The sequence below is a fragment of the Electrophorus electricus genome, unplaced genomic scaffold, assembly GCF_041902795.1.
Source record: "Electrophorus electricus isolate QZ-2024a unplaced genomic scaffold, ASM4190279v1 Scaffold299, whole genome shotgun sequence".
Classification (NCBI taxonomy): domain Eukaryota; kingdom Metazoa; phylum Chordata; class Actinopteri; order Gymnotiformes; family Gymnotidae; genus Electrophorus; species Electrophorus electricus.
In genome coordinates this window covers 7,501-17,500 of record NW_027658582.1, presented here as the reverse complement: position 1 = coordinate 17,500, position 10,000 = coordinate 7,501, and the positions used below count along the sequence as shown (strand labels likewise).

At 55.8% G+C, this 10,000-nt stretch overlaps 2 non-coding genes across 2 annotated transcripts; both read left to right on the top strand.

Annotated features, from left to right (window-relative positions):
- The first annotated feature begins 6,649 nt into the window (after positions 1–6,649).
- LOC145655632 (18S ribosomal RNA) lies at positions 6,650–8,488 on the top strand. Its single transcript, XR_014121657.1, has one exon. It is a non-coding gene; the product is annotated as an 18S ribosomal RNA (ribosomal RNA).
- An 882-nt stretch (positions 8,489–9,370) lies between these two features.
- On the top strand, positions 9,371–9,524 carry LOC145655628 (5.8S ribosomal RNA). The gene has a single exon (XR_014121653.1). It is a non-coding gene; the product is annotated as a 5.8S ribosomal RNA (ribosomal RNA).
- Positions 9,525–10,000: the final 476 nt, after the last annotated feature.

Sequence of the window (10,000 nt, the reverse complement as noted above, 5' to 3'; positions counted from 1 at the left end):
TCTGGTAGTAGTAGTATGATTTAAAGACACAAAGTGATTGAAGTGTGCCCAGGCCCAGAGCTACTTTGCTGGGCATGAATGTGTTTGAACTCTTGGGCCTGGAAGTCTGGTAGTAGTAGTATGATTTAAAGGTACAAAGTGAATGAAGTGTGCCCAGGCCCAGAGCTACTTTGCTGTGGATGACTGTGTTTGACCTCTTGGGCCTGGAAGTCTATTTCTAGGCTTATATAAATGGTCAAACTTCTTGAAGTGTGCCCAGGCCCAGAGCTACTTTGCTGTGCATGACTGTGTGACCTCTTGGCCCTGGAAGTCTGGTGGTAGTAGTAGTATGATTTAAAGGCACAAAGTGATTGCAGTGTGCCCAGGCCCAGAGCTACTTTGCTGGGCATGACTGTGTTTGACCTCTTGGGCCTGGAAGTCTGGTAGTAGTAGTAGTAGTAGTAGTAGTAGTATGATTTAAAGGTACAAAGTGAATGAAGTGTGCCCAGGCCCAGAGCTACTTTGCTGGGCATGACTGTGTTTGACCTCTTGGGCCTGGAAGTCTATTTCTAGGCTTATATAAAGGGTCAAACTTCTTGAAGTGTGCCCAGGCCCAGAGCTACTTTGCTGTGTATGACTGTGTGACCTCTTGGCCCTGGAATTCTGGTGGTAGTAGTAGTATGATTTAAAGACACAAAGTGAATGAAGTGTGCCCAGGCCCAGAGCTACTTTGCTGGGCATGACTGTGTTTGACCTCTTGGGCCTGGAAGTCTGGTAGTAGTAGTAGTAGTAGTAGTAGTAGTAGTAGTAGTAGTAGTATGATTTAAAGGTACAAAGTGAATGAAGTGTGCCCAGGCCCAGAGCTACTTTGCTGGGCATGACTGTGTTTGACCTCTTGGGCCTGGAAGTCTATTTCTAGGCTTATATAAAGGGTCAAACATCTTGAAGTGTGCCCAGGCCCAGAGCTACTTTGCTGGGCATGAATGTGTTTGAACTCTTGGGCCTGGAAGTCTGGTAGTAGTAGTATGATTTAAAGGCACAAAGTGATTGAAGTGTGCCCAGGCCCAGAGCTACTTTGCTGGGCATGACTGTGTTTGACCTCTTGGGCCTGGAAGTCTGGTGGTAGTAGTAGTATGATTTAAAGGCACAAAGTGATTGAAGTGTGCCCAGGCCCAGAGCTACTTTGCTGGGCATGACTGTGTTTGACCTCTTGGGCCTGGAAGTCTGGTGGTAGTAGTAGTATGATTTAAAGGCACAAAGTGATTGAAGTGTGCACAGGCCCAGAGCTACTTTGCTGGGCATGAATGTGTTTGAACTCTTGGGCCTGGAAGTCTGGTAGTAGTAGTAGTAGTAGTAGTAGTAGTAGTAGTAGTATGATTTAAAGGCACAAAGTGCTTGAAGTGTGCCCAGGCCCAGAGCTACTTTGCTGTGCATGACTGTGTTTGACCTCTTGGCTCTGGAAGTCTATTTCTAGGCTTATATAAAGGGTCAAACTTCTTGAAGTGTGCCCAGGCCCAGAGCTACTTTGCTGTGTATGACTGTGTGACCTCTTGGCCCTGGAATTCTGGTGGTAGTAGTAGTATGATTTAAAGGCACAAAGTGAATGAAGTGTGCCCAGGCCCAGAGCTACTTTGCTGGGCATGACTGTGTTTGACCTCTTGGGCCTGGAAGTCTGGTAGTAGTAGTATGATTTAAAGGCACAAAGTGATTGAAGTGTGCCCAGGCCCAGAGCTACTTTGCTGGGCATGAATGTGTTTGAACTCTTGGGCCTGGAAGTCTGGTAGTAGTAGTATGATTTAAAGGCACAAAGTGAATGAAGTGTGCCCAGGCCCAGAGCTACTTTGCTGGGCATGACTGTGTTTGACCTCTTGGCTCTGGAAGTCTATTTCTAGGCTTATATACAGGGTCAAACATCTTGAAGTGTGCCCAGGCCCAGAGCTACTTTGCTGGGCATGAATGTGTTTGAACTCTTGGGCCTGGAAGTCTGGTAGTAGTAGTATGATTTAAAGGCACAAAGTGATTGAAGTGTGCCCAGGCCCAGAGCTACTTTGCTGGGCATGACTGTGTTTGACCTCTTGGCTCTGGAAGTCTATTTCTAGGCTTATATAAAGGGTCAAACATCTTGAAGTGTGCCCAGGCCCAGAGCTACTTTGCTGGGCATGAATGTGTTTGAACTCTTGGGCCTGGAAGTCTGGTAGTAGTAGTATGATTTAAAGGCACAAAGTGATTGAAGTGTGCCCAGGCCCAGAGCTACTTTGCTGGGCATGACTGTGTTTGACCTCTTGGGCCTGGAAGTCTGGTGGTAGTAGTAGTATGATTTAAAGGCACAAAGTGATTGAAGTGTGCCCAGGCCCAGAGCTACTTTGCTGGGCATGAATGTGTTTGAACTCTTGGGCCTGGAAGTCTATTTCTAGGCTTATATAAAGGGTCAAACATCTTGAAGTGTGCCCAGGCCCAGAGCTACTTTGCTGTGCATGACTGTGGTTGACCTCTTGGCCCTGGAAGTCTGGTGGTAGTAGTAGTATGATTTAAAGGCACAAAGTGAATGAAGTGTGCCCAGGCCCAGAGCTACTTTGCTGGGCATGAATGTGTTTGAACTCTTGGGCCTGGAAGTCTGGTAGTAGTAGTAGTAGTAGTAGTAGTAGTAGTAGTAGTAGTATGATTTAAAGGCACAAAGTGCTTGAAGTGTGCCCAGGCCCAGAGCTACTTTGCTGTGCATGACTGTGTTTGACCTCTTGGCTCTGGAAGTCTATTTCTAGGCTTATATAAAGGGTCAAACTTCTTGAAGTGTGCCCAGGCCCAGAGCTACTTTGCTGTGTATGACTGTGTGACCTCTTGGCCCTGGAATTCTGGTGGTAGTAGTAGTATGATTTAAAGGCACAAAGTGAATGAAGTGTGCCCAGGCCCAGAGCTACTTTGCTGGGCATGACTGTGTTTGACCTCTTGGGCCTGGAAGTCTGGTAGTAGTAGTATGATTTAAAGGCACAAAGTGATTGAAGTGTGCCCAGGCCCAGAGCTACTTTGCTGGGCATGAATGTGTTTGAACTCTTGGGCCTGGAAGTCTATTTCTAGGCTTATATAAAGGGACAAACTTCTTGAAGTGTGCCCAGGCCCAGAGCTACTTTGCTGTGTATGACTGTGTGACCTCTTGGCCCTGGAATTCTGGTGGTAGTAGTAGTAGTAGTAGTATGATTTAAAGGTACAAAGTGAATGAAGTGTGCCCAGGCCCAGAGCCAGGCCTGGGCAGCAGGGGGCGCTCCTGGCCATGCCCAGCGAGTTTCGTGCGAATCGGACCTGGTCCGGAAGAGATACGAAGGGAAAACTCATTACTCGTCGGGGTGGCACATCCAGGCTCTCGACCCTCCCAAAGCGTCCGACCAGGGTGCACCCTGCCGGGCATGGTTAGCCGCCAGCCCCCTTCCTGGAGGTCTGGTTGGCACGGGGTTTTGATTTATCGGTTTCATATCTCTGGGCTCCTTGGGAGCAGAAAGTCGGTTGAGGGCCCTTTGGAAAGAGCCGGGGCTGCCGTTTAACGCTGTCCAAGCGGCAGGCGAAGCGCACCCACCGTTTTTACGCTATGATTTTTTAAAACCGCCGGGGCGGCAAACACAGGGCCGGTCGGGTTTGAAGACGAATATCTCTTCGGCCCTTGGGAGGAGAGAAGCAGCGCGGGTCACCTTTGAACGCGCTCGCTGCCAGGAACGTCTGGCGTAAAAGTTTCGTGGGAATCGGACGTTCCTAGGCTGAGAAGCGAGCGCCCGCCCTCGGGCGGTCGGGGGCCCCTTTCTCATTCCCCGTCTGGGCTAAAAATACGAGGTCGGACCCGATGGACTCGGGAGACTGGAGAGTACCAGGGAGACCCTGGAAGCAGGCGACCCGACCCACGCTTCGCTGTCTCCTCGGCCCTCGGGAGTAGAAGCGCGGGGACGGTGGCGTGGGCAGCAGGGGGCGCTCCTGGCCATGCCCAGCGAGTTTCGTGCGAATCGGACCTGGTCCGGAAGAGATACGAAGGGAAAACTCATTACTCGTCGGGGTGGCACATCCAGGCTCTCGACCCTCCCAAAGCGTCCGACCAGGGTGCACCCTGCCGGGCATGGTTAGCCGCCAGCCCCCTTCCTGGAGGTCTGGTTGGCACGGGGTTTTGATTTTTCGGTTTCATATCTCTGGGCTCCTTGGGAGCAGAAAGTCGGTTGAGGGCCCTTTGGAAAGAGCCGGGGCTGCCGTTTAACGCTGTCCAAGCGGCAGGCGAAGCGCACCCACCGTTTTTACGCTATGATTTTTTAAAACCGCCGGGGCGGCAAACACAGGGCCGGTCGGGTTTGAAGACGAATATCTCTTCGGCCCTTGGGAGGAGAGAAGCAGCGCGGGTCACCTTTGAACGCGCTCGCTGCCAGGAACGTCTGGCGTAAAAGTTTCGTGGGAATCGGACGTTCCTAGGCTGAGAAGCGAGCGCCCGCCCTCGGGCGGTCGGGGGCCCCTTTCTCATTCCCCGTCTGGGCTAAAAATACGAGGTCGGACCCGATGGACTCGGGAGACTGGAGAGTACCAGGGAGACCCTGGAAGCAGGCGACCCGACCCACGCTTCGCTGTCTCCTCGGCCCTCGGGAGTAGAAGCGCGGGGACGGTGGCGTGGGCAGCAGGGGGCGCTCCTGGCCATGCCCAGCGAGTTTCGTGCGAATCGGACCTGGTCCGGAAGAGATACGAAGGGAAAACTCATTACTCGTCGGGGTGGCACATCCAGGCTCTCGACCCTCCCAAAGTGTCCGACCAGGGTGCACCCTGCCGGGCTAAGAGAACAGCCAGGTGAACCCTGGAGGTTCCGAACTCCAGACCCCTGGACCCGACGGCTCAGTCCGCCTCAGGTGCACTACAGAGGTCCTCGGGCTGTCCCTGAGTGCATTAAAACGGAAATCAGAATTACTCCCCCGGGTGGCACTTCCAGGCTCTCGACCCTCCCAAAGTGTCCGACCAGGGTGCACCCTGCTGGGCATGGTTAGCCGCCAGCCCCCTTCCTGGAGGTCTGGTTGGCACGGGGTTTTGCAAATAGGTCCCGTCGGGTATATGGGAGAGCAAAGAGAATCAATGGGGTCCAAGCACTAAATTCATCCAGTGGCGTTCTCTGGAAGCCCAAGGGGAGTCCGAGGGGTGTTCGGCCGGCAAGGGGAGCTCTCCCTCGGACACATGATCAAACGCCTGTCCCCTACCGGAAAGTGGTGTGCTCTGGATGCCCCCCCCCCCCCCATCCCCCGAGGGGGGTGCTTATCCCGCGAGGGGAGCCCTCCTCGGGTTAAGTGAACCATCATGCCGATTCCCCTATGGAAGTGGGCACATCCAGGCACACAGTCTGCTTTGCTCTCCCCGACCCGAGTGCGTCTGTTGGGCTGAGTGTACGCCCAGGCAACTGGATCCAATGGCTCAGTCCGCCGCAGCGTGCTTCGACGATGGGTCGTACAGCCATGCCACCAGGGTGGGCGTGTTTGTAAATGTACCAGTGGATTCTCGTCGGCCTGCCACATCCATGGTATCGACCCACCAGGCCTGTCCGACCAGGGGTTGACCCTGGACGGGCACGGTCTGTGGTTTGGCCCTTGTCCTAGATGAAATCGGGCACGGGGTTTTCTGGCCAGGTACCATCGGGTTACTGGGAGAGCGGCTTCGGTCTCCAGGTGAGACCAATGGTGAAGCAGCACGAGGCAATGGAGAGCATGCAAAGCGATGGGGAAGCCATGCACGGCAATGGCCACGAAAAAAAAAAAAAAATCACCACGGAAGGAACGTGAAGAACAAGGAGGAGTGTAGTGACACTGCCCAAAGCTGCCCGGTGTTGCAGGGGTCTATTGGTGTGTTGCTTCCTTGTTTGGTAGAGTGGAGTACCAGACCCGCCAGGGGTAGGCAAACCATTCCCCCTACGGTAAGTGAGGAGCCAGCCATTTGACGAGCGGGTGTCCACGTGTACGGGTGCGAGCGCTATCCCCCCACACGGGGTTAGGCCACGGCCTTAGGTGGACGTCTGCCGACCAGCCCCGGCTGATCCAGAACTTCTGATGTGGAGAGCGGTTTTGACAGATCCTCCCTGGTTCTAGCGGGTCAAGCCTCTGATGGGGGGTGGGGGTTATTTGTAACCCATCCCAGAACTCTCTGGGGGAGACTCAGACGGCCAGTCTGTCTACTCAGTTGTCCTATACTGGTGTCTGTGGTTTGGGAGGAAGGGAGTGCCCTGCTTTGTTGGCCTCCTCTTCAAACCTACCTGGGCCCACGAATCACTCTTCTTGGTTACATCACGAAACGTAGGTTGAGCGAGGCTAGGGGGGAGGGAATTCGACGAGGTCTTTCCCTTGTCCCCCCACCAGCGGCCCACGAAAATCAAAACGGCGTGAAGAGAGGGAACGCCGAAAGCACCTGGAGTCGGCCGTCCGCACCTCCGGAGGAGGTGGACGGGGTACGGTGCGGGCATGACCGGATGGGACAGCTTTGCATCAAGGTGAGAGGTCGGCGTCCGAAGGCCAGAGGGCGGTGCGCGAGCACGTTTACACTGGCCGCGGAAGCTGTCCTGGGTAGCCCTGTATGGCGTCTGGACCTGACGGCGCACGCACTTACAACCCGCTGCTTCCTAGCCCCCGGAAGGGGAGGCGGATGTCACTCGTGGTTCATCCCAGACCACGGTGCAAACTACCTGGTTGATCCTGCCAGTAACATATGCTTGTCTCAAAGATTAAGCCATGCAGGTCTAAGTGCACACGGCCGGTACAGTGAAACTGCGAATGGCTCATTAAATCAGTTATGGTTCCTTTGATCGCTCCACACGTTACTCGGATAACTGTGGTAATTCTAGAGCTAATACATGCAAACGAGCGCTGACCCTTCGGGGGATGCGTGCATTTATCAGACCCAAAACCCATCCGGGGGGCTCGGGCCCCCCGGCCGCTTTGGTGACTCTAGATAACCTCGGGCCGATCGCGCGCCCTCCGCGGCGGCGACGTCTCATTCGAATGTCTGCCCTATCAACTTTCGATGGTACCATAGTCGGCTACCATGGTGACCACGGGTAACGGGGAATCAGGGTTCGATTCCGGAGAGGGAGCCTGAGAAACGGCTACCACATCCAAGGAAGGCAGCAGGCGCGCAAATTACCCATTCCCGACACGGGGAGGTAGTGACGAAAAATAACGATACAGGTCTCTTTCGAGGCCCTGTAATCGGAATGAGCGTATCCTAAACCCATGGGTGAGGACCCATTGGAGGGCAAGTCTGGTGCCAGCAGCCGCGGTAATTCCAGCTCCAATAGCGTATATTAAAGTTGCTGCAGTTAAAAAGCTCGTAGTTGGATGTCGGGAGTGGGCTGGCGGTCCGCCGCGAGGCGTGCCACCGCCTGTCTCAGACCCTGTCTCCCGGTGCCCCCCGGATGCCCTTGGCTGGGTGTCCGGACGGGGCTCGGAGCGTTTACTTTGAAAAAATTAGAGTGTTCAAAGCGGGCCCGCTTCTCGCCTGAATACCTGAGCTAGGAATAATGGAATAGGACTCCGGTTCTATTTTGTGGGTTTCCTGAACCAGGGCCATGATTAAGAGGGACGGCCGGGGGCATTCGTATTGCGCCGCTAGAGGTGAAATTCTTGGACCGGCGCAAGACGGACGAAAGCGAAAGCATTTGCCAAGAATGTTTTCATTAATCAAGAACGAAAGTCGGAGGTTCGAAGACGATCAGATACCGTCGTAGTTCCGACCGTAAACTATGCCGACCCGCGATCCGGCGGCGTTATTCCCATGACCCGCCGGGCAGCGTGAGGGAAACCACGAGTCTGTGGGTTCCGGGGGGAGTATGGTTGCAAAGCTGAAACTTAAAGGAATTGACGGAAGGGCACCACCAGGAGTGGAGCCTGCGGCTTAATTTGACTCAACACGGGAAACCTCACCCGGCCCGGACACGGAAAGGATTGACAGATTGATAGCTCTTTCTCGATTCTGTGGGTGGTGGTGCATGGCCGTTCTTAGTTGGTGGAGCGATTTGTCTGGTTAATTCCGATAACGAACGAGACTCCGGCATGCTAAATAGTTACGCGGCCCTCCGCGGTCGGCGTCAAACTTCTTAGAGGGACAAGTGGCGTTCAGCCACGCGAGATGGAGCAATAACAGGTCTGTGATGCCCTTAGATGTCCGGGGCTGCACGCGCGCCACAATGGTTGGATCAGCGTGTGCCTACCCTACACCGAGAGGTGCGGGTAATCCGCTGAACCCCATTCGTGATGGGGACTGGGGATTGCAATTATTCCCCATGAACGAGGAATTCCCAGTAAGCGCGGGTCATAAGCTCGCGTTGATTAAGTCCCTGCCCTTTGTACACACCGCCCGTCGCTACTACCGATCGGATGGTTTAGTGAGGTCCTCGGATCGGCCCCGCCGGGGCTCCTCGCGGGCCTTGGCGGAGCGCCGAGAAGTCGATCAAACTTGACTATCTAGAGGAAGTAAAAGTCGTAACAAGGTTTTCGTAGGTGAACCTGCGAAAGGATCATTAACGGGTAACGCTGTCCGGCGTGCCTCCTCTCCCGACCCCCTCGACTTCGCCGTCCCCCCGCGTCGGGGCCCAGGGTCGAAAGGGTCTTCGGGGTTGCTGTTACACGTGGTCGCTTGCAGGTCAGGCTGGACAGAAGGCATAAAGGAGGAGCCTAGTCCCTCCCACCCCTTCCTCGTCCTCCGCCTCTTCCTCCGCGTCGTCCTTCAGCACCCCCCCCCCGCAGGCCCCGGTATTCTCTGGGTTCCAGCGCGAGAGACGCGTCGTTCAAAAAACTCGGCGTCCCCGCTCGTCGGGCGAAGGCCGGTTTCCCCTCACCTTGCCGGCAGGAGAAGCGCCTGCGAGTCGAGCGGGTCGTACGGGTCCGTCCCGCGCCCTCCCTCTCGCTCGCACGGCCGCTGCCTCCGTCCACCGCGAGGGGTTTTCCTATTTTGTTGTCCTTGTCATTCATCCCCGTCCCCTTGCTCGCTGACGAGCGGACTTTCCGGGGGGGGTTGCGAGCGCTGCTCCTCGTGGGGCAGGCCATGGCCCTTCCTGTGTTCGTCCGCCCACCGGCGTCCTGGGGCGTGGTGGTGGTGGGTGGCGCAGCCGGTTCCCCTGCTTCTCTCTCTCAGAAAGGAGTCTCAGGGGGACCCCCGGCAGGTACCTAGGGCTTGGCCCACGCTACGTGAGTTCCACCCCTTTCGAGGGGTCGGACGGGGCGGGCGCGGAGGGCCGCGGTTCAAAGACTGACTCGTCTGCCACGTGGGGCGTGTGGGCAAAGCGCAACCCCGCGCCCGTTTCAACACTCGCAGACGGGGGCGCCTGACCGGTTGGTGAAACCTTTTAAACCTGTCTTTGTAGTCGTGGTGAAAGACCTAAACTGAGCCTGAAATAAAAGAGTACAACTCTTAGCGGTGGATCACTTGGCTCGTGCGTCGATGAAGAACGCAGCCAGCTGCGAGAACTAATGTGAATTGCAGGACACATTGATCATCGACATTTCGAACGCACATTGCGGCCCCGGGTCCATCCCGGGGCTACGCCTGTCTGAGGGTCGCTATTCCTATCTGTCGGACCTGCCTTCTCAGGCGGGACCGCGGTTGGAGGTTCGTAGGTGGGGGGGTGCCCCCTGGCCTCCGTCTTCCTAAAAGCAGACGGTTCCCGGTCGCTGTCTCGGTGAGATCCGGTCGGTGGGTTCGCTGCGGTTGAGTGCCCGTTCTCCGTGCACAAGCTTCTCCTCCCCCGCTTCGGTTCGTTTCGGTTCGTTTCGGCTCCGCTCCTGGCCTGGCCAGGAACGTGGTCCCCTGCGCCCGAGAAAGAAGCGAGCGTGGCTGCCGGTGGGTTCTCTCCGCTTTGGCTGCCCACGTTTTCGCTTCTTTTCTCACCCCCTGCGCAGGCGGATCACGGAAAGGTGTCTGTTCTGTTCCGTTACGTGCGCGAGCGGAGGGAGGTTGTTGTTACATGCGTTCCCCCCCCCCCTCCCCCGGTGGGGGGGGTGGGGGGGTCGGGGTTCGGGTGGCTCTGCCTCTGGCG